We start from the raw sequence: 23,515 nt of genomic DNA on the forward strand, positions 1-23,515 counted from the left end.
ATAGCCTGGGCCAACGAGATCCAGAGGTGGGGCAAATCACGCTGGAGGAGTGGTCTCAGATCAGGGACCTATGCACCCTTCTGCACAGTCTTGAAATGGCGACGAACATGTTTAGTGCTGACGATGCCATTATCAGCATGACTATTCCGGTGATTTACATGCTGGAGCACATGTTAAACAGAATTCGGAGTCAGGTGGTGGGACAAGAGGAGGTGGAGGAAGAAGAGGAGGAGTCGTATGCGGAAGGGATAAAATCTCCAAGGTCCAGACGGTTGGCAGCACCAAGGCGGCAGGCATGGGAGGGTGGGGGAGAGGGATTAACCAGGGCGCATGGTAGCAGCCAAACTGTTGAGGAAGGTGCAGGAGCCGAGGAAGAAGTGGAGGACGAACTGGCAATGGGCATGGAAGACTCATCAGATGAGGGAGACCTTGATCACATTTCTGTTGTGCGAGGTTGGAGGGAGAGGGCAGAGGAAGGAAGCATGATTCTTACCTCGCTACCAACACAACAAGGACTTGGTCCTTCTGGATGCGCAAGACAAGTCCTTCTGGATGCGCAAGTGCCTTCTTGCTGCACTACCTGCAACATGACCTCCGGATTGTCAGAATTCGAAGTAATCCCGACTACTGGGTTGCCACACTCTTAGATCCCCGGTACAAAAGTATATTTGCCGAAATAATTCCTGCCATAAAAAGGTATTGACGAATGCAGGAGTATCTGTTGCAGAATCTTACATGTGCTTTTCCACAAAACACCAGTGGTGCACGTTGTGAATCTCACAGTTCTAACTTGCCAACGGTGGGACTGACGAGTCTTCATCACTCAAACAGTAACAGTAACACAGTATCTGCTGGTAACAGCAATTTTGTGGAATCGTTTCACCACTTTTTTAGACCATCCTTTGCAAGGCCACAGGAGACAAGAAGTCTGACACATAGTCAATGCCTAGAGAGGATGGTACAGGAGAATCTCCAAGTGAACATCGAAGCCATGACTGTGTCACTGGACCCTTGCTCATTTTGGTATTCCAATCTTGAAAAATCGCCGGAGCTCGCCACTCACGCCTTGGAGATCTTGTCATGCCATGCAGCCAGCGTTCTCTCTGAACGTGTGTTCAGCGCTGCTGGTGGTGTGCTGACAGATAAGCGCACGCGGCTGTCCACTGAGAATGTAGACAGACTCACGTTCATAAAGATGATCAAATCATGGATTCGCAAGGACATTTCTACCCCTGTGTCATCCTTGGGAGACTAAAAGCTTGGGGATTTGGTAAAATCACCTCACCAACCGTTTTAAGCAACAGTGGGGCAATTGATGCCACTTAACCCTAGAACGCATGACCATAAAAATCTACACTTTCACATACCTGTGGCCCTTTAGGCCCGTGTGCAAATAACATGGAATAACTCAAACTCAAATGACAAACAACTATATACATGAAGAATACCTAGAGTTTCAAAATTCTAACTAAAGCAATCTTGCAGAAAATAGAAAACAATTAACTGGGCGGGCCTGCAAGGCCACAGGTATGCGTTCTAGGGTTAAGTGGTGTCTGTGCCACAATTTTGGGAGTCCCCTTGCTGTGTCTTACGTGACGTTGGCATCGTCAATTCCAGGTGGGTTGGGTCGCACCCCCCCCTTTTAACTGTAAGAAACTACATACACTATGGCTTGGGGTAACACAGATGGTTGAGTCTGAAGAGCTGTTTACTCAGAGGTCTGCTCCAAATCTTCAGTGTCTGCTAGTCAGCGTAGAATTTTTAACTGCATCTAGCCTAGGCAATACTTTGGGCGTAGTAGCCCAGCTGCGAAGCAAGCTGCACCGCCTGTGTATCTAATAAGAATTTTTAAATTAATCTAGCCTAGGCAGACTGTGGGGACCCCCAACCAAACCCAGATGCTCAGCCCCCCTACCGCTCCCCTTTCATGGACAACCCAATAATGTAACTCTTACAACTGGATGGGTGAGGATCGGTCACAGCTTTATTAACTCTTTATACTCATTCCATTAGAAAGGCATTTTATTTCTAAAATAATTCAGCTTGTTGCAGCATGCCCTGGGTCCCCACTCCGGCAAGTTGGCCAACAAGTGTAACTCTCCAACATGTCCTTTCTATTTCCAGGCCACGGAGGATCCAGCGTACTCGTATGCAGGACTCTGACCCCCACCCATCACTCTTAACGCTTGTTCCACTCCGTCCTGGAGTCCTGACAGGAATATGTCCAGTCCAATATCTATTAAGTGAACACCGTCGGGCCGTATGAGGCCTGCTTTATCTCCTTCCAGTTGTCGGTGTCGTATCACTACACCGCCTCTGTCTCTTCTAAATTTTGCCATCCGAATATTTATTACCCGCCTTGTCCATTCGATGGCCGTGATGTCTCGCGCACCTTGCCATACCGCTATCGGCACAATCTCTGACCATACTATAGCTAATTTTGTAAAAAATTCTCTGAAGCGCTCAGTGTCTAGTTTCATTATTGCCATTAGTTATGCGCTCTTGTGATGACCTAGGTTGTTTCCCCCGGCCTGTATAACTAAGATGACCGGACCTCTTGCCTCTCTCCCTACCTTGATTACCTCCATTAGTACCTGTGGCCATAGCAGGCCTCTAATACCTCTCCAGTTGAAATATGTGTTATGAAACTCTAATTTCCTCCCGCCTGGGCGGACTTTCGCCCTTTTTTGTGCCCAATATATATACGAGTGGCCTATCACTCACACTGTTGGCTTAGCGTCACCTGTAAAAGAAACAAACCACGTTAGGATAACAAGTCCGGTCTTATGTATCTCGCCAAACACGTGGATCGCCATCTCCCTATCCTCTGAACTTCCGTTTCTGACAGTCCTGCTCTTGCTGCTTCCGTGGCCGCACCTATGCGGAATGAGTGTGTCCCGTAATCTTTGGGGTGGTTCCCTGCCGATGTTATGCATTTATTAAATATAGCTTGGAACAGGTATCTTGATAATGGCGTTCCATCAATGTGTGATACGAAGAAATTACTTTGTGATCTGATGGTTAGATATGTTTTTACTATTGTTACCCGACTCAGTGTACCGTTTGTGGGTTGTAGAAGTACCCAAGTACCCCTGCCCGCTGGAACCGTTTTCGATTGGTGTATGCGTACACGTATTGCATTATTGGCTATGACTACTTCCTGGTGTAATAAGCGTCCACTGGTGGTAATTTTGGATTGAGGGACTAATTCGCTTATACATAGCGCCCCGAAGAAGGCGATCACAAATGCAGTAGACATTAGTGTTGCTTCAAATTGTGAGTGTCATGTTAATGGTGTTAGGGATAAGATGTGAGAAATCAGTTTTAGTGACACGGGACGGGACGTCTACATTCCTGACTTGGCTGACCCCTTTTCCACCCTTTTATGGATTGTCTGATGATGAATCTTTGTCACATCTCCCCAATTCAGTAGTTGGAAGTGAAATGCTACTCCGGTCAGACACCGCTGCGCTGACACCCCTGATATGCCCCTCATCATTAGCTGGTGGAGAAATTCTATGGTGACTTGTGATCTGGCTTGTTCACATTGGTCAACCCGTCTGCCTGCTACTAGTCGTGTCCACTCTTCCCATGCCTTACCGTATGCTTGCCACGTTGACGGGGCAACTGACGCTCTGATTAATGGCATCAACTATTCGCCACTAGATCCCATAGGGAGGGTGGGCAACTGTTGCCCGATGGGTGGGCGTTGTGGAAGAGCTCTGTGAAAATCTGCCAATTGAATTGTTATAAAGCGTTAGCAGCAGCTTTATACCCCTCAGCATAGTGGCTAGCGCGGACCCATACATTGTGTTTTAGGCACAGGAATACTAGCCTGCGTAGTAGGCCTAGCACTGGGAGAGACGATGATGCCATCTTATTAATGCAGTGCGCTAGGCTGGTGTTTTGTGTTATGAAGCGTATATTTTTGTTAGCCAGGCGCGCGCCCCATATTTCTATTGCTACCACTATTGGGAAAAATTATTTTCAGGGCTAGATGCAGCTAAAAATTATTATTAATTTCAAAGCTGGTGGAGCTTGGTATAGATGGCCTAATACAATGAGTCTCACACACTGCTAGAAGCCCAAATATTTTTTTGCAGAGCTAGATGCAGATAAAAATTATTTTTAATTTGCAACCTGATGTAGGTCAGTATAGATGGACTAATACAACAAGTCCCACACACAGCTAGAAGCCGAAATATTTTTTCAGAGGTAGATGCAGAAAAAAATATATTCAGTTTGCAACCTGATGGAGGTCAGTATAGATGGACTAATACAACAAGTCCCACACACAGCTAGAAGCCCAATATTTTTTCAGAGGTAGATGCAGAAAAAAATATATTCAGTTTGCAACCTGATGGAGGTCTGTATAGATGGATTAATAGAACAAGTCCCACACACAGCTAGAAGCCCAATATTTTTTCAGAGGTAGATGCAGAAAAAAATATATTCAGTTTGCAACCTGATGGAGGTCAGTATAGATGGACTAATACAACAAGTCCCACACACAGCTAGAAGCCCAATATTTTTTCAGAGGTAGATGCAGAAAAAAATATATTCAGTTTGCAACCTGATGGAGGTCTGTATAGATGGACTAATACAACAAGTCCCACACACAGCTAGAAGCCCAATATTTTTTCAGAGGTAGATGCAGAAAAAAATATATTCAGTTTGCAACCTGATGGAGGTCTGTATAGATGGATTAATAGAACAAGTCCCACACACAGCTAGAAGCCCAATATTTTTTCAGAGGTAGATGCAGAAAAAAATATATTCAGTTTGCAACCTGATGGAGGTCAGTATAGATGGACTAATACAACAAGTCCCACACACAGCTAGAAGCCCAATATTTTTTCAGAGGTAGATGCAGAAAAAAATATATTCAGTTTGCAACCTGATGGAGGTCTGTATAGATGGATTAATAGAACAAGTCCTACACACAGCTAGAAGCCCAATATTTTTTCAGAGGTAGATGCAGAAAAAAATATATTCAGTTTGCAACCTGATGGAGGTCAGTATAGATGGACTAATACAACAAGTCCCACACACAGCTAGAAGCCCAATATTTTTTCAGAGGTAGATGCAGAAAAAAATATATTCAGTTGCAACCTGATGGAGGTCTGTATAGATGGACTAATACAACAAGTCCCACACACAGCTAGAAGCCCAATATTTTTTCAGAGGTAGATGCAGAAAAAAATATATTCAGTTTGCAACCTGATGGAGGTCTGTATAGATGGATTAATAGAACAAGTCCCACACACAGCTAGAAGCCCAATATTTTTTCAGAGGCAGATGCAGAAAAAAATATATTCAGTTTGCAACCTGATGGAGGTCAGTATAGATGGACTAATACAACAAGTCCCACACACAGCTAGAAGCCCAATATTTTTTCAGAGGTAGATGCAGAAAAAAATATATTCAGTTTGCAACCTGATGGAGGTCAGTATAGATGGATTAATAGAACAAGTCCCACACACAGCTAGAAGCCCAATATTTTTTCAGAGGTAGATGCAGAAAAAAATATATTCATTTTGCAACCTGATGGAGGTCTGTATAGATGGATTAATAGAACAAGTCCCACACACAGCTAGAAGCCCAATATTTTTTCAGAGGTAGATGCAGAAAAAAATATATTCAGTTTGCAACCTGATGGAGGTCTGTATAGATGGATTAATAGAACAAGTCCCACACACAGCTAGAAGCCCAATATTTTTTCAGAGGTAGATGCAGAAAAAAATATATTCAGTTTGCAACCTGATGGAGGTCAGTATAGATGGACTAATGCAACAAGTCCCACACACAGCTAGAAGCCCAATATTTTTTCAGAGGTAGATGCAGAAAAAAATATATTCAGTTTGCAACCTGATGGAGGTCTGTATAGATGGATTAATAGAACAAGTCCCACACACAGCTAGAAGCCCAATATTTTTTCAGAGGTAGATGCAGAAAAAAATATATTCAGTTTGCAACCTGATGGAGGTCAGTATAGATGGACTAATACAACAAGTCCCACACACAGCTAGAAGCCCAATATTTTTTCAGAGGTAGATGCAGAAAAAAATATATTCAGTTTGCAACCTGATGGAGGTCTGTATAGATGGATTAATAGAACAAGTCCCACACACAGCTAGAAGCCCAATATTTTTTCAGAGGTAGATGCAGAAAAAAATATATTCAGTTTGCAACCTGATGGAGGTCTGTATAGATGGATTAATAGAACAAGTCCCACACACAGCTAGAAGCCCAATATTTTTTCAGAGGTAGATGCAGAAAAAAATATATTCAGTTTGCAACCTGATGGAGGTCTGTATAGATGGATTAATAGAACAAGTCCCACACACAGCTAGAAGCCCAATATTTTTTCAGAGGTAGATGAAGAAAAAAATATATGCAGTTTGCAACCTGATGGAGGTCAGTATAGATGGACTAATACAACAAGTCCCACACACAGCTAGAAGCCCAATATTTTTTCAGAGGTAGATGCAGAAAAAAATATATTCAGTTTGCAACCTGATGGAGGTCTGTATAGATGGATTAATAGAACAAGTCCCACACACAGCTAGAAGCCCAATATTTTTTCAGAGGTAGATGCAGAAAAAAATATATTCAGTTTGCAACCTGATGGAGGTCTGTATAGATGGATTAATAGAACAAGTCCCACACACAGCTAGAAGCCCAATATTTTTTCAGAGGTAGATGCAGAAAAAAATATATTCAGTTTGCAACCTGATGGAGGTCTGTATAGATGGATTAATAGAACAAGTCCCACACACAGCTAGAAGCCCAATATTTTTTCAGAGGTAGATGAAGAAAAAAATATATGCAGTTTGCAACCTGATGGAGATCAGTATAGATGGACTAATACAACAAGTCCCACACACAGCTAGAAGCCCAATATTTTTTCAGAGCTAGATGCAGAAAAAAATTATATTCAATTTGCAACCTGATGGAGGTCAGTATAGATGGACTAATAGAATGATGCTATGCCCAAAAGATTTTACTTCACTAGGTGCAGTAAAAAAATTGGTATTCTATACACACGTGGTATATCTTGCAACACAGATAGGCTACTCCACTGACTAACACACTCTGCAATAGGCCAATAAGGATTAGCTTTGCTAGATTCAGCCAAATGCTGTGAAAAAAACTTGCACAGCACTGGCACAGACCTGACTGGCAAAAACTGATAGGAACTGATGTAACCTAGTCCTGAAAAGGACTCCAATTACAATTAGTCTTTACTCCCACAATCTATCTATTTAAGAGCACAGACCTGCCTGATAAAAGTCGTAGGAAATGCTGTAACCTAGTCCTTAAAAGGACTGCAATCACAACTATTCCCTACTCCCAAGCTATCTGTAGATTTGTGCGAAAATTGGCTTGAAATTAACAAGGTATAGCGCACACAGCAACAGCGGTGCCGTCTAACACGCAGCTGCAGCAGTGAGAAAATGGTGGCGACGGGGAAAATGGCTTGGTCTTATAGGGCAAGGACATGTGACATACACTGCCAATGACACATGCCCTTGCTTGTGTGAAAAAAAGCACTTCGCTCCGTGTGTGCGCTGCTGATAGGCTGACAGATTGCACCTCCCCACTGTAAATGCGGGAAAGAGAAAAAAAAATGGAGATCTTCATTGCTCCTGCAGAGATCCATCCCCTGCCCCTCCCCCCACCCCGCTGTACACTCAAACTGCGTATTAACATTAATTTTCATCATTACTGAGAAAAAATCCAGTTATGATTTTGGTGCACGAACAGTTATCGAACATAATCTCGAACAGCCGAATTTTTCTCAAATTGTTCGTGTTCGCCTAACGGCTCGAACACCGCCCAAAACAGCTCGAATTTGAGATTGGCGAACAGTTCGAGTAGAACAACGCTCATCTCTAATTGTAACCTTCTGCACTCTTCCAAGTGCATTGATATTGTCTTTTTATTCCTCTGCGACGTCCACGACTCTTCCAAGGGGCATTAAAAACGTCCTGTTAAGCTACTGTGACCTCTAAGTTTCTTACACAGGGCATTGATATTGTCTTTTTATTCCTCTGTAACCTCCACCACTCTTCCAAGGGGCATTAAGACCATCTTGTTAAGCTACAGTGACCTCCACAACTCTTCCATGGGGCATTGATATTGTCTTTTTATTCCACTGTAACCTCCACCACTCTTCCAAGCGGTAATGATTTTGTCTTTTTATTCCACTGCGACTTACACCTCTCTTTTAAGGGGCATTGATATTGTCTTTTTAATCCACTGCGACCTCCACCACTCTTCCAAGGGGCATTAAAACAGTCTTGTTAAGCTACTGTGACCTCCACGTCTCTTCCAAGGGGCATTAAAACTGTCTCTTTAAACCACTCTGAACTCCACAGCTCTTCCAAGGGGCATTGATATTGTCTTTTTATTCCACTGTAACCTCCACCACTCTTCCAAAGGGCATTGATTTTGTCTTTTTATTCCACTGCGACCTCCACCACTCTTCCAATGGGCATTGTTATTGTCTACTTAATCCCCTGCAACCTCCACCACTCTTCCAAGGGGCATTAAAACCGTCTTGTTAAGCTACTGTGACCTCCACGTCCCTTCCTCGGGGCATTGATATTGTCTTTTTATTCCAATGCGACCTCCACCACTCTTCCAAGGGGCATTGATATTGTCTTTTTAATCCCCTGCGAACTCCACCACTCTCCAAGGTGCATTAAAACCGTCTTGTTATGCTACTGTGACGTCGACTTCTCTTCCAAGGGGCATTAAAACCATCTTGTTAAACAAATCTGAACTCCACAGCTCTTCCAAGGGGCATTTGCATTGTCTTTTTATTCCACTCTAACCTCCACAACTCTTCCAAGGGGCATTGACATTGTCTTTTTATTCCACTGCGACCTTCACCACTCTTCCAAGGGGCATTAAAACCGTCTTGTTAAGTTACTGTGACATCCACGTCTCTTCCAAGGAGCGTAAAAACCGTCTGCTTATACCACTATGAACTCCACAGCTCTTCCAAGGGGCATTATTATTGTCTTTTCATTCCACTGTAACATCCACCACTCTTCCAAGGGGCATTGATATTGTCTTTTTATTCCACTGCGACCTCCACGAGTTCTCCAAGAGGCATTAAAACCGTCTTGTTAAGCTACTGTGACCTCCATGTCTCTTCCACGGGGCATTGAAATTGTCTTTTTATTCCAATGTAAACTCCACCACTCGTCCAAGGGGCATTGATAATGTCTTTTTATTCCACTGCGAACTCCATCACTCTTCCAAGAGGCATTGAAAATGTCTTTTTATTCCACTGCGACCTCCACCACTCTTCCAAGGCTCATTGATATTGTCTTTTTAATCCACTGTGACCTCCACCACTCATCCAAGGGGCATTAAAACCATCTTGTTAAGCCATTGTGACCTCCACATCTCTTTGATGGGGCATTGATATTGCCTTTTTATTTAACTGTAACCTCCACCACTGTTCCAAGGGGCATTGATATCGTCTTTTTATTCCACTGTAACCTCCATCACTCTTCCAAGGGGCATTGGTATTGTCTTTTTATTCAACTGTAACCTCCACCCCTCTTACAAGGGGCATTAAAACCGTCTTGTTAAGCTACTGTCACCTCCACGTCCCTTCCAAGGGGCATTAAAACCATCAATTTAAACCACTTTGTACTCCACAGCTCTTGCAAGGGTCATTGATATTGTCTTTTTATTCCAATGTAACCTCCAGCACTCTTCCAAGGGGCATTGATATTGTGTTTTTATTCCACTGCAACTTCCACCTCTCTTCCAAGGGGCATTAAAATCATCTTGTTAAGCTACTGTGACCTCCACGTCTCTTTCACGGGGCATTGATATTGTCTTTTTTTTCCACTGTAACCTCCACCACTCTTCCAAGGGGCATTGATACTGTCTTTTTATTCCACTGGGACCTTCACCACTCTTCCAAGTGGCATTGATATTGTCTTTTTAAACCACTTCGACCTCCACCACTCTTCCAAGGAGCATTAAAACCGTATAGTTAAGCTACTGTGACCTCCATGTCTCTTCCAAGGTGCATTAAAACTGTCAATTTAAACCACTCTGAACTCCACAGCTCTTGCAATAGGCATTGATATTGTCTTTTTACTCCACTGTAACCTATGGCACTCTTTCAAGGGTCATTGATATTGTCTTTTTATTCCACTACGACTTCCACCACTCTCCCTAGGTGCATTAAAAACATCTTGTTTAGCTACTGTAACGTCCATATCTAAACCACTAGGCATTGATATTGTCTTTTTATTCCACTGTATCCACCACCACTCTTCCAAGGGGTATTGATATTGTCTTTTTATTCCACTGCGACTTCCACCTCTCTTCTAAGGGTCATTGATATTGTCTTTTTAATCCACTGCGACCTCCATCACTCTTCCAAGAGGCATTAAAACAGTCTTGTTAAGCTACTGTGACCTCCACATCTCTTCCAAGGGGCATTAAAAACGTCTGGTTAAACCACTCTGAACTCTACAGCTCTTCCAAGGGTCATTGATATTGTCTTTTTATTCCACTGTAACCTCCACCATTCTTCCAAGGGGTATTGATATTATCTTTTTAATGCACTGCGACCTCCACCACTCTTCCAAGGGGCATTGATATTGTCTTTTTAATCAACTGCGACCTCCACCTCTCTTCCAAGGGGCATTAAAACAGTCTTGTTAAGCTACTGTGACCTCCTCATCTCTTCCAAGAGGCATTAAAACCGTCTGGTTAAACACTCTGAACTCCACAGCTCTTACAAGAGGCATTGATATTGTCTTTTTATTCAACTGTAACATCCACCACTCTTCCAAGCGGCATTGAAATTGTCTTTTTATTCCACTGCGACCTCCACCACTCTTCCAAGGGGCATTGATATTGTCTTTTTAATCAACTGCGACCTCAACTTCTCTTCCAAGGGGCATTAAAACCGTCTTGTGAAGCTACTGTGACCTCCACGTCACTTCCACGGGGCATTGATATTGTCTTTTTATTCCACTACTACCTCCACCACTCTTCCAAGGGGCATTAAAACCGTCTTGTTAAGTTACTGTGACATCCAAGTCTCTTTCAAGGAGCGTAAAAACCGTCTGCTTATACCACTATGAACTCCACAGCTCTTCCAAGGGGCATTATTATTGTCTTTTCATTCCACTGTAACCTCCACCACTCTTCCAAGGGGCAATGATATTGTCTTTTTATTCCACTGCGACCTCCACCAGCTCTCCAAGAGGCATTAAAACCGTCTTGTTAAGCTACTGTGACCTCCATGTCTCTTCCACGGGGCATTGAAATTGTCTTTTTTTTCCAATGTAAGCTCCACCACTCGTCCAAGGGGCATTGATAATGTCTATTTATTCCACTGCGAACTCCATCACTCTTCCAAGACGCATTGAAAATGTCTTTTTATTCCACTGCGACCTCCACCACTCTTCCAAGGCTCATTGATATTGTCTTTTTAATCCACTGCGACCTCCACCACTCATCCAAGGGGCATTAAAACCATCTTGTTAAGCTATTGTGACCTCCACATCTCTTTGATGGGGCATTGATATTGCCTTTTTATTTAACTGTAACCTCCACCACTGTTCCAAGGGGCATTGATATCGTCTTTTTATTCCACTGTAACCTCCATCACTCTTCCAAGGGGCATTGGTATTGTCTTTTTATTCAACTGTAACCTCCACCCCTCTTCCAAGGGGCATTAAAACCGTCTTGTTAAGCTACTGTCACCTCCACGTCCCTTCCAAGGGGCATTAAAACCGTCAATTTAAACCACTTTGAACTCCACAGCTCTTGCAAGGGGCATTGATATTGTCTTTTTATTCCAATGTAACCTCCAGCACTCTTCCAAGGGGCATTGATATTGTGTTTTTATTCCACTGCAACTTCCACCTCTCTTCCAAGGGGCATTAAAATCATCTTGCTAAGCTACTGTGACCTCCACGTCTCTTTCACGGGGCATTGATATTGTCTTTTTTTTCCACTGTAACCTCCACCACTCTTCCAAGGGGCATTGATACTGTCTTTTTATTCCACTGGGACCTTCACCACTCTTCCAAGTGGCATTGATATTGTCTTTTAAAACCACTTCGACCTCCACCACTCTTCCAAGGAGCATTAAAACCGTATAGTTAAGCTACTGTGACCTCCATGTCTCTTCCAAGGTGCATTAAAACTGTCAATTTAAACCACTCTGAACTCCACAGCTCTTGCAATAGGCATTGATATTGTCTTTTTACTCCCTGTAACCTACAGCACTCTTTCAAGGGTCATTGATATTGTCTTTTTATTCCACTACGACTTCCACCACTCTCCCTAGGTGCATTAAAAACATCTTGTTTAGCTACTGTAACGTCCATATCTAAACCACTAGGCATTGATATTGTCTTTTTATTCCACTGTATCCTCCACCACTCTTCCAAGGGGTATTGATATTGTCTTTTTATTCCACTGCGACTTCCACCTCTCTTCTAAGGGTCATTGATATTGTCTTTTTAATCCACTGAGACCTCCATCACTCTTCCAAGAGGCATTAAAACAGTCTTGTTAAGCTACTGTGACCTCCACATCTCTTCCAAGGGGCATTAAAACCGTCTAGTTAAACCACTCTGAACTCTACAGCTCTTCCAAGGGTCATTGATATTGTCTTTTTATTCCACTGTAACCTCCACCATTCTTCCAAGGGGTATTGATCTTGTCTTTTTAATGCACTGCGACCTCCACCACTCTTCCAAGGGGCATTGATATTGTCTTTTTAATCAACTGCGACCTCCACCTCTCTTCCAAGGGGCATTAAAACAGTCTTGTTAAGCTACTGTGACCTCCTCATCTCTTCCAAGAGGCATTAAAACCGTCTGGTTAAACACTCTGAACTCCACAGCTCTTACAAGAGGCATTGATATTGTCTTTTTATTCGACTGTAACATCCACTACTCTTCCAAGCGGCATTGAAATTGTCTTTTTATTCCACTGCGACCTCCACCACTCTTCCAAGGGGCATTGATATTGTCTTTTTAATCAACTGCGACCTCAACCTCTCTTCCAAGGGGCATTAAAACCGTCTTGTGAAGCTACTGTGACCTCCACGTCACTTCCACGGGGCATAGATATTGTCTTTTTATTCCACTGCGACCTCCACCACTCTTCCAAGGGCCATTGATATAGTCTTTTTAATCCAATGCGACCTCCACCACTCTTCCAAGGGGCATTGATATTGTCTTTTTAATCCACTGTGACCTCCACGTCTCATCCAAGGGGCATTAAAACCATCAATTTAAACCACTCTGAACTCCACAGCTCTCCCAAGGTGCACTGGTATTGTCATTTTATTCCAATCTATCCTCCCCCAATCTTCCAAGGGGCATTGACATTGTCTATTTATTCCACTGCGACCTTCCCCACTCTTGCAAGGGGCATTAAGACCATCTTGTTAAGCTACAGTGACCTCCACAACTCTTCCATGGGGCATTGATATTGTCTTTTTATTCCACTGTAACCTCCACCACTCTTCCAAGGAGCATTGATTTTGTCTTTTTTTCCACTGTGACCTCTACCACCCTTCCAATGGGCATTGATATTGTTTTTTTAATCCACTGCAACCTCCACCTCTCTTCCAAGGGCCATTAAAGCCGTCTTGTTAAGCTACTGTCACGTCCATGTCTCTTCCACGGTGCATTGATATTGTCTTTTTATTCCACTGTAACCTCCACCACTCTTCCAAGTGGCACTGACATTGTCTTTTTATTCTACTGCGACTTCCACCTCTCTTCTAAGGGGCATTGAGATTGTCTTTTTAATCCACTTCGACCTCCACCACTCTTCCAAGGGGCATTAAAACAGTCTTGTTAAGCTACTGTGACCTCCATGTCTCTTCCAAGGGGCATTAAAACCGTCTGGTAAAACCACTCTGAACTCCACAGCTCTTCCAAGGGGCATTGATATTGTCTTTTTATTCCACTGTAACCTCCACCACTCTTCCAAGGGCATTGATTTTGTCTTTTTATTCCACTGCGACCTCCACCACTCTTCCAATGGGCATTGTTATTGTCTTTTTAATCCCCTGCAACCTCCACCACTCTTCCAAGGTGCATTAAAACCATCTTGTTAAGCTACTGTGACCTCCACGTCCCTTCCACGGGTCATTGATATTGTCTTTTTATTCCACTGCGACCTCCTCCACTCTTCCAAGGGGCATTGATATTGTCTTTTTAATCCACTGCGAACTCCACCACTCTTCCAAGGGGCATTAAAACCATCTTGTTATGCTACTGTGAAGTCGACTTCTCTTCCAAGGGGCATTAAAACCATCTGGTTAAACCACTCTGAACTCCACAGCTCTTCCAAGGGGCATTTGTGTTGTCTTTTTATTCCACTCTAACCTCCACCACTCTTCCCAGATTCATTGACATTGTCTTTTTATTCCACTGCGACCTCCACCACTCTTCCAAGGGGCATTAAAACCATATTTTTAAGCTACAATGACTTCCACATCTCTTCCACGGGGAATTGATATTGTCTTTTTATTCACCTGTAAACTCCACCACTCTTCCAAGGTTCATAGATATTGTTTTTTTATTCCACTGCGACCTCCACCACTCTTCCAAGGGGCATTAAAACCATCTTGTTGAGTTACTGTGAACTCCACGTCTCTTCCAAGGAGCTTTAAAACCGTCTGGTTATACCACTCTGAACTCCACAGCTCTTCCAAGGGGCATTATTATTGTGTTTTTATTCCACTGTAACCTCCACCACTCTTCCAAGGGGCATTGATATTGTCTTTTTATTCCACTGCGACCTCCACCAGTCCTCCAAGAGGCATTAAAACCATCTTGATAAGCTACTGTGACCTCCACGTCTCTTCCACGGGGCATTGAAATTGTCTTTTTATTCCACTGTAACCTCCACCACTCGTCCAAGGGGCATTGATATTGTCTTTTTATTCCACTGCGACGTCCACAACTCTTCCAAGGGGCATTGATAATGTCTTTTTATTCCACTGCGACGTCCACCACTCTTCCAAGGGGCATTGATAATGTCTTTTTAATCCACTGCGACCTCCACCACTCTTCCAAGGGGCATTAAAATTGTCTTGTTAAGCTATTGTGACCTCCACATCTCTTCCACGGGGCATTGATATTGTCTTTTTATTTAACTGTAACCTCCACCACTGTTCCAAGAGGCATTGATATTGTCTTTTTATTCCACTGTAACCTCCACCACTCTTCCAAGGGGCATTGAGATTGTCTTTTTATTCCACAGCGACCTCCACCACTTTTCCAAGGGGCATTCATATTGTCTTTTTAATCTACAGCTACCTCCACCACTCTTCAGAGGGGCATTAAAACCGTCTTGTTAAGCTACTGTCACCTCCACGTCACTTCCAAGGGGCATTAAAACCGTCAATTTAAACCACTCTGAACTCCAAAGCTCTTGCAAGGGGTATTGATATTGTCTTTTTATTCCAATGTAACCTCCAGCACTCTTTCAAGGGGCATTGATATTGTCTTTTTATTCCACTGCAACTTTTGTGTCTCTTCCAAGGGGTATTAAAACCGTCTTGTTAAGCTACTGTGACCTCCACGTCTCTTTCACGGGGCCTTGATATTGTCTTTTTAATCCACTGTAACCTCCATCACTCTTCCAAGTGGTATTGATATTGTCTTTTTAATCCACTGCGACCTCCAACACTCTTCCAAGGGATATTAAAACCGTATTGTTACGCTACTGTGACCTCCACGTCTCTTCCAAAGTGCATTAAAACCGTCAATTTAAACCACTCTGAACTCCACAGCTCTTGCAAGAGGCATTGATATTGTCTTTTTACTCCACTGTAACCTACAGCACTCTTTCAAGGGGCATTGATATTGTCTTTTTATTCCACTACGACTTCCACCACTCTCCCAAGGTGCATTAAAACATCTTGTTTAGCTTCTGTAACGTCCATGTCTATTCCACGGGGCATTGATATTGTCTTTTTATTCCACTGTATCCTCCACCACTCTTCCAAGGGGTATTGATATTGTCTTTTTATTCCACTGCGACCTCCACCTCTCTTCTAAGGGTCATTGATATTGTCTTTTTAATCCACTGCGACCTCCACCACTCTTCCAAGAGGCATTAAAACAGTCTTGTTAAGCTTCTGTGACCTCCACATCTCTTCCAAGGGGCATTAAAACTGTCAACTTAAACCACTCTGAACTCCACAGCTCTTACAAGAGGCATTGATATTGTCTTTTTATTCGACTGTAACCTACAGCACTCTTTCAAGGGGCATTGATATTGTCCTTTTATTCCACTATGACTTCCACCACTCTCCCAAGGTGCTTTAAAAACATCTTGTTTAGCTACTGTAACGTCCATGTCTATTCCACTTGGCATTGATATTGTCTTTTTATTCCACTGTATCCTCCACCATTCTTCCAAGGGGTATTGATATTGTCTTTTTATTCCACTGCGGCTTCCACCTCTCTTCTAAGGGGCATTGATATATTCTTTTTATTCCACTGTAACCTCCACCATTCTTCCAAGGGGTATTGATATTGTCTTTTTAATGCACTTCGACCTCCACCACTCTTCCCATGGTCATTAAAACCATCTGGTTAAACCACTCTGAACTCCATAGCTCTTTCAAGAGGCATTGATATTGTCTTTTTATTTCACTGTAACCTCCACCACTCTTTCAAGGGGCATTGATATTGTCTTTTTATTCCACTGCGACCTCCACCACTCTTCCAAGGGGCATTAAAACTGTCTTATTAAGCTACTGTGACCTCCACGTGTCTTCCTCGGGGCATTGATATTGTCTTTTTAATCCACTGTGACCTCCACCACTTTTCCAAGTGGTATTAAAACCGTCTTGTTAATCTACTGTGACCTCCACGTCTCTTCCAAGGGGCAATAAAACCATCTGGTTAAACCACTCTGAACTCCACAGCTCTTCCAAGGGGCATTGGTATTGTCTTTTTATTCCACTCTAATCTCCACCACTCTTCCAAGGGGCATTGACATTGGCTTTTTATTCCACAGCGACCTCCATCATTCGTCCAAGGGGCATTGATATTGTCTTTTTATTCCACTGCCAACTCCACCACTCTTCCAAGGGGCATTGACATTGTCTTTTTATTCCACTCCGACTACCATCTCTCTTCTAAGGGGCATTGATATTGTCTTTTTAATCCACTGTAACCTCCACCACTTTTCCTATGGGAATTGATATTGTCTTTTTATTATTATTATTATTTATTATTATAGCGCCATTTATTCCATGGCGCTTTACATGTGATAGGGATATACCTAATAAAAGCATTTACATAATCTTAACAAAACGAGTCAGCGACTGGTACAGGAGGAGCAAGGACCCTGCCCGCGAGGGCTCACATTCTAGAAGGGATGGGTGAGGATACATTAGGTGAGGGTAAAGTTGGTCGTGCTGCGGTGGTTACTGCAGGTTGTAGGCTTGTCGGAAGAGGTGGGTCTTCAGGTTTGTTTTGAAGGTTTCCACGGTCGGCGAGAGTCTGACGTGTTGGGGTAGAGAGTTCCAGAGTAGGGGGGATGCACGGGAGAAATCTTGTATACGATTGTGGGAGGAGGAGATAAGAGGGGAGTAGAGAAGGAGATCTTGTGAGGATCGGAGGTTGCGTGCAGGTAAGTACCGGGAGACTAGGCCACAGATGTATGGGGGAGACAAGTTGTGGATGGCTTTGTATGCCATGGTTAGAGTTTTGAACTGGTTCTCTGTGCAATGGGGAGCCAGTGAAGAGATTGACAGAGAGGAGAGGCCGGGGAATAGCGGAGGAACAGGTGAATTAGTCGAGTAGCAGGGTTTAGGATAGATTGGAGAGGCGCAAGAGTGTTCTAAGGGAGGCCACGATGCAGGAGGTTGCAGTAGTCGAGGCGGGATATGATGAGGGCATGAACTAGTGTATTGGCAGAGTCTTTGCTGAGGAATGCACGGATCCGGGAGATGTTTTTGAGTTGGAGTTGGCAGGAAGTGGAAATGGCTTGGATATGTGGCTTGAAGGAGAGATCAGAGTCCAGGGTTACTCCAAGGCAGTGAGCTTGTGGGACTGGGGAGAGTGAACAGCCATTGACTTTGATGGCTAGGTCAGATGGGGGATGTGAATGAGAGGGTGGAAAGATGATGAACTCTGTTTTATCCATGTTGAGTTTTAGAAATCTGTCAGAGAAGAAGAATGACATGGCGGACAGACATTGTGGGATTTTGGTTAGTAGGGAGGAGATATCGGGTCCAGAGATGTAGATCTGTGTGTCGTCAGCATAGAGGAGATACTGAAAACCGTGAGACTCTATGAGCTGTCCCAGGCCAAAAGTGTAGATGAAGAAGAGCAGAGGTCCTAGAATTGAACCTTTGGGGACACCGACAGATAGGGGGCGAGATGAGGAGGTGGTGCGTGAGTGGGAGACGCTGAATGTCCTGTCTGTTAAGTATGAGGAGATCCAAGATAGAGCCAAGTCCGTGATGCCAAGAGATTAGAGAATCTGGAGTAAGAGGGAATGGTCCACTGTGTCAAAGGCAGATAACAGGTCGAGAAGGAGGAGGATGGAGTAGTGTCACTTGGATTTGGCATTTAGTAGGTCGTTGGTGACTTTGGTCAGGGCAGTTTCAGTCGAGTGATGCGGTCGGAAGCCAGATTGCAGGCGGTCGAAGAGGGTGCAGGAGGAAAGGTGGGAGGACAGTTCAAGGTGGACATGTTGTTCTAGTAGTTTTGAGGCAAAGGGGAGGAGTGATATGGGGCGGTAGCTAGTCAGAGAGGAAGGGTCAAGGGAGGGCTTTTTGAGGATGGGTGTGATTGCGGCATGTTTGAAACATGAGGGGAAGACACCGGTTGTTAGTGACAGATTGAAGAGGTGGGTTAGGGTTGGGATGAAGACTGTGATAAGGTTAGTGATGAGGTGGGATGGGACTGGGTCAAGTTCGCAGGTGGTGAGGTGTGATTTGGAGAGTAAAGAGGAGACTTGACCTTCTGTAATGGTGGAGAAGTGGGGTTTGGAGGAGGAGGGTTGAATAGATATGAGGAGGGCTTGTGTGGACTTTAGGCAAAAATTTTGTCTGATGGTGTCAATCTTCTGCTTGAAGAATGAGGCACAGTCGTCGGCTGAGATGAGAGCAGAGGGAGGAGGTGCTGGGGGACGAAGGAGAGAGTTGAAAGTGTTAAATAGCTGTTTAGGGTTGTGAGATAGGGAGGATATGAGAGATGAGAAGTAGGTTTGTTTTGCTGTAGTGAGTGCGGACTTGAAATTAGTGAGGGATTGCTTGAATGCGATGAAGTGCTCGATGGAGTGAGACCTTTTCCATCTCGGCTCCGCAACCCTGGAAGCCCGGCGCAGTTCTTTAGTAAGTTTAGTGTGCCAGGGTTGCCTGTTGAATGTGCCAGATGTGGTGTGTGTGAGAGGGGCGATCGAGTCAAGAGCTGCAGCTATTGTGGTGTTATATGAAGCAGCAGCAACGTCTGCATCGTGTAAGGAATTTATGTCTGTAAGAGGGAGGAAGGATTCAGAGAGTGAGTGTAAGTCAAGGTGTTTGAGATTTCTGCGAGGGTATGCAAGTTTATGGAGTGGGGATTGTTGCCCCCGGGGAGGAGAGAGAAGAGAATGTAAGTAGGCTGTGATCAGAGAGAGGGAGAGGTGAGTTAGAGAGGTTAGATAGGGAACAGAGGCGGGTGAAGATGAGGTCCAGTGTGTGGCCATCTTTGTGGGTGGGTGTGGAAGACCATTGAGTGAGTCCGAAGGAGGAAGTGAGAGATATGAACTTAGAGACAGACGAGTGGGAAGTGTTAATGGGGATGTTGAAGTCACTCATTATGATACTGGGGATGTCAGTGGAGAGGAAGTGAAGCAGCCAGGTGGTGAAGTGTTTTAAGAAGGTGGTGGCTTGCCCTGGGGGTCGGTAAACGACGGGCAGTTGGAGGTTGGAGGGGGAATAGATGCGCACACAGTGCACCTCAAAAGAGGGGAGTGTAACGGAGGGTGGCAGTGGGATTTGGGTGAAAGCGCAGTGTTCTGATAGGAGAAAACCTATGCCTCCACCTTGTTTGCCATTGGGGCGGGGGGTGTGGGAAAGGTGGAATCCGCCATATGAAAGTGCAGCTGGGGAGGCTGTGTCAGAGGGGGTGAGCCAGGTTTCAGTGATGGCGAGGAAGGAAAGTTAATTTGTAATGAAAAGATCGTGGATGAACGAAAGTTTGTTGCAGACAGAGAGAGCGTTCCATATAGCTCCTGTTAGAGCAACTAAGGGAGTGGGGATTGGTTGGATGGGTATGAGGTTAGAAGGGTTGTGAAAGTTTGTGGAAGGTCGTGGATAGGAGGAAGAAGTAACTGTGGGGATATGGCGAGGAGGACCAGGATTTGGAGAGATATCTCCAGCATTGAGGAGGAGCAGAGAAAGTGTTAGCAGGTGGGAGCAAGAGAGAGCATGAGGTGGCTGTCTGTATTTGGAGATCCAAGATTGAATGTTTAGGAATAATTTGGAGGAGGAGGTGAGATGAATGGGGAGGATGGAGGGAGAGATGAATAGATTCTTACTAGGTGTAGGGATTTGAGGGGTTACTAGAAAGTTGAGGACTATAGAGGAAAAAGTGAGAGCTAACAGAAACATAGTTAAAAGAGAGTAAGTGGTTAAAGTTTTCGTTACCTGACTCCTGCCCTGACTAACTGCCTCTGAAATAATTGCCACTTATCTCCGAAGCTACTTTGCACAAGAAGATGCGTGCACACCCCTTCACGCGTGCACCCCTTACAGAGCTTCTAAATATATAGGGCACATTAAACTATCAGGTGAAGGGCATTGTGGGAGCTGCATAAGGCTAAATTAGCAGCAGGTCGTCTCACCAGGAGATGGCTGGGTGATCAAACACAGAGCTAGGACTCTAGTCTCTGCAGTTTAGCACCTCTAAAAATCAGATAAGATCTATAGTGGGGAAGGGACAGACATATGTGGGTATTGAATGGAGTGGGACAGATAAAGCAGAGAAGTTATGCAGAGCATGTACCAGTGAGGTGAATCAGCAAAGCAGAGCATTAGATTACAGCAGACACAGCAAGCAGAGAAGTTATGCAGAGCATGTACCAGTGAGGTGAATCAGCAAAGCAGAGCATTAGATTACAGCAGACACAGCAAGCAGAGCAGTTATGCAGAGCATGTACCAGTTAGGTTATTCCACTGCGACCTCCACCACTCTTCCAAGGGGCATTGATAATGTCTTTTTATTCCACTGAGACCTCCGTCACTCTTCCAAAGGGCATTGATATTGTCTTTTATTCCACTGTAACCTCCAACACTGTTCTAAGGGGCATTAAAACCGTCTTGTTAAGCTACTGTGACCTCCACGTCTCTTCCACAGGGCATTGTTATTGTCTTTTTATTCCACTGCGACCTCCACCACTCTGCCAAGGGGCATTAAAACCGTCTTGTTAAGCTACTGTGATGTCCACGTCTCTTCCACGGGGCATTGATATTGTCTTTTTATTCCACTGTAACCTCCACCACTCTTCCAAGAGGCATTGATATTGTCTTTTTATTCCACTGTAACCTCCATCACTCTTCCAAGGGGCATTGATATTGTCTTTTTATTCCACTGCGACCTCCACCACTCTTCCAAGGTTCATTGATATTGTCTTTTTAATCCACTGCGACCTCCACCACTCTTCCAAGGGGCATTAAAACCGTCTTGTTAAGCTACTGTGACCTCCTTGTCTCTTCCAAGGGGCACTAAAACCGTTTGGTTAAACCACTCTTTACTCCACAGCTCTTCCAAGGTGCATTAATATTGTCTTTTTATTTCACTGTAACTTCCACCACTCTTTCAAGGGGCATTGATATTGTCTCTGTTTTCCACTGCGACCTCCACCACTCTTCCAATGGGCTTTGATGTTGTCTTTCTAATCCACTGCGACCTCCACCACTCTTCCAATGGGCATTTAAACCATCTTGTTATGCTACTGTGACCTCCACGTCCCTTCCACGGGACATTGATATTGTCTTTTTATTTCATTGCGACCTCCACCTCTCTTCCAAGGTGCATTAAAACCGTCTTGTTAAGCTACTGTGACCTACAAGTCTCTTCCAAGGGGCATTAAAACCGTCTGGTTAAACCGCTCTGAGCTCCACGGCTCTTCCAAGGGGCATTGACAATGTCTTTTTATTCCATTGTAACCTTCTGCACTCTACCAAGTGCATTGATATTGTCTTTTTATTTCTCTGCGACGTCCACGACTCTTCCAAGGGGCATTAAAACCATCTTGTTAAGCTTCTGTGACCTCCAAGTTTCTTACACAGGGCATTGATATTGTCTTTTTATTCCACTGTAACCTCCACCACTCTTCCAAGGGGCATTGATATTGTCTTTTTATTCCACTGTAACCTCCACCAATCTTCCAAGGGTCATTGATATTATCTTTTTATTCCACTGCGACCTCCACCACTCTTCTAAAGGGCATTGATATTGTCTTTTAAATCCACAACGATTTCCACCTCTCTTCCAAGGGGCATTAAAACAGTCTTGTTAAGCTACTGTGACCTCCTCGTCTCTTCCAAGGGGCATTAAAACCATCTGGCTAAACACTCTGAACTCCACAGCTCTTACAAGAGGCATTGATATGTCTTTTTATTCGACTGTAACATCCACCACTCTTCCAAGCGGCATTGATATTGTCTTTTGATTCAACTGCGACCTCCACCACTCTTCCAAGGGGCATTGATATTGTCTTTTTAATCAACTGCGACCTCCACCTCTCTTCCAAGGTGCATTAAAACCGTCTTGTGAAGCTACTGTGTCCTCCACGTCGCTTCCACGGGGCATTGATATTGTCTTTTTATTCCACTGCGTCCTCCACCACTATTCCAAGGGGTACTGATATTGTCTTTTTAATCCACTGCGAACTCCACCTCTCTTCCAAGGGGCATTAAAACTGTCTTGTTATGCTACTGTGACGTCGACTTCTCTTCCAAGGGGCATTAAAACCATCTGGTTAAACCACTCTGAACTCCACAGCTCTTCCAAGGGGCATTTGCATTGTCTTTTTATTCCACTCTTACCTCCACCTCTTTTCCAAGGCGCATTGACATTGTCTTTTTATTCCACTGTGACCTCCACCATTCTTCCAAGGGGCATTAAAACCATATTGTTAAGCTACAGTGACCTCCACATCTCTTCCATGGGGCATTGATATTGTCTTTTTATTCTACTGTAACCTCCACCAATCTTCCAAGGGTCATTGATATTGTTTTTTTATTCCACTGCGACCTCCACCACTCTTCCAAGGGGCATTAAAACCGTCTAGTTAAGTTACTGTGACCTCCACGTCTCTTCCAAGGAGCGTTAAAACCTTCGGGTTATACCACTCTGTACTCCACAGCTCTTCCAAGGGGCATTATTATTGTCTTTTTATTCCACTATAACCTCCACCACTCTTCCAAGGGGCATTGATATTGTCTTTTTATTCCACTGCGACCTCCACCAGTCCTCCAAGAGGCATT

Source organism: Phyllobates terribilis, unplaced genomic scaffold, assembly GCF_046119375.1.
Source record: "Phyllobates terribilis strain yellow unplaced genomic scaffold, ASM4611937v1 Scaffold_21__1_contigs__length_20361869, whole genome shotgun sequence".
NCBI lineage: Eukaryota > Metazoa > Chordata > Amphibia > Anura > Dendrobatidae > Phyllobates > Phyllobates terribilis.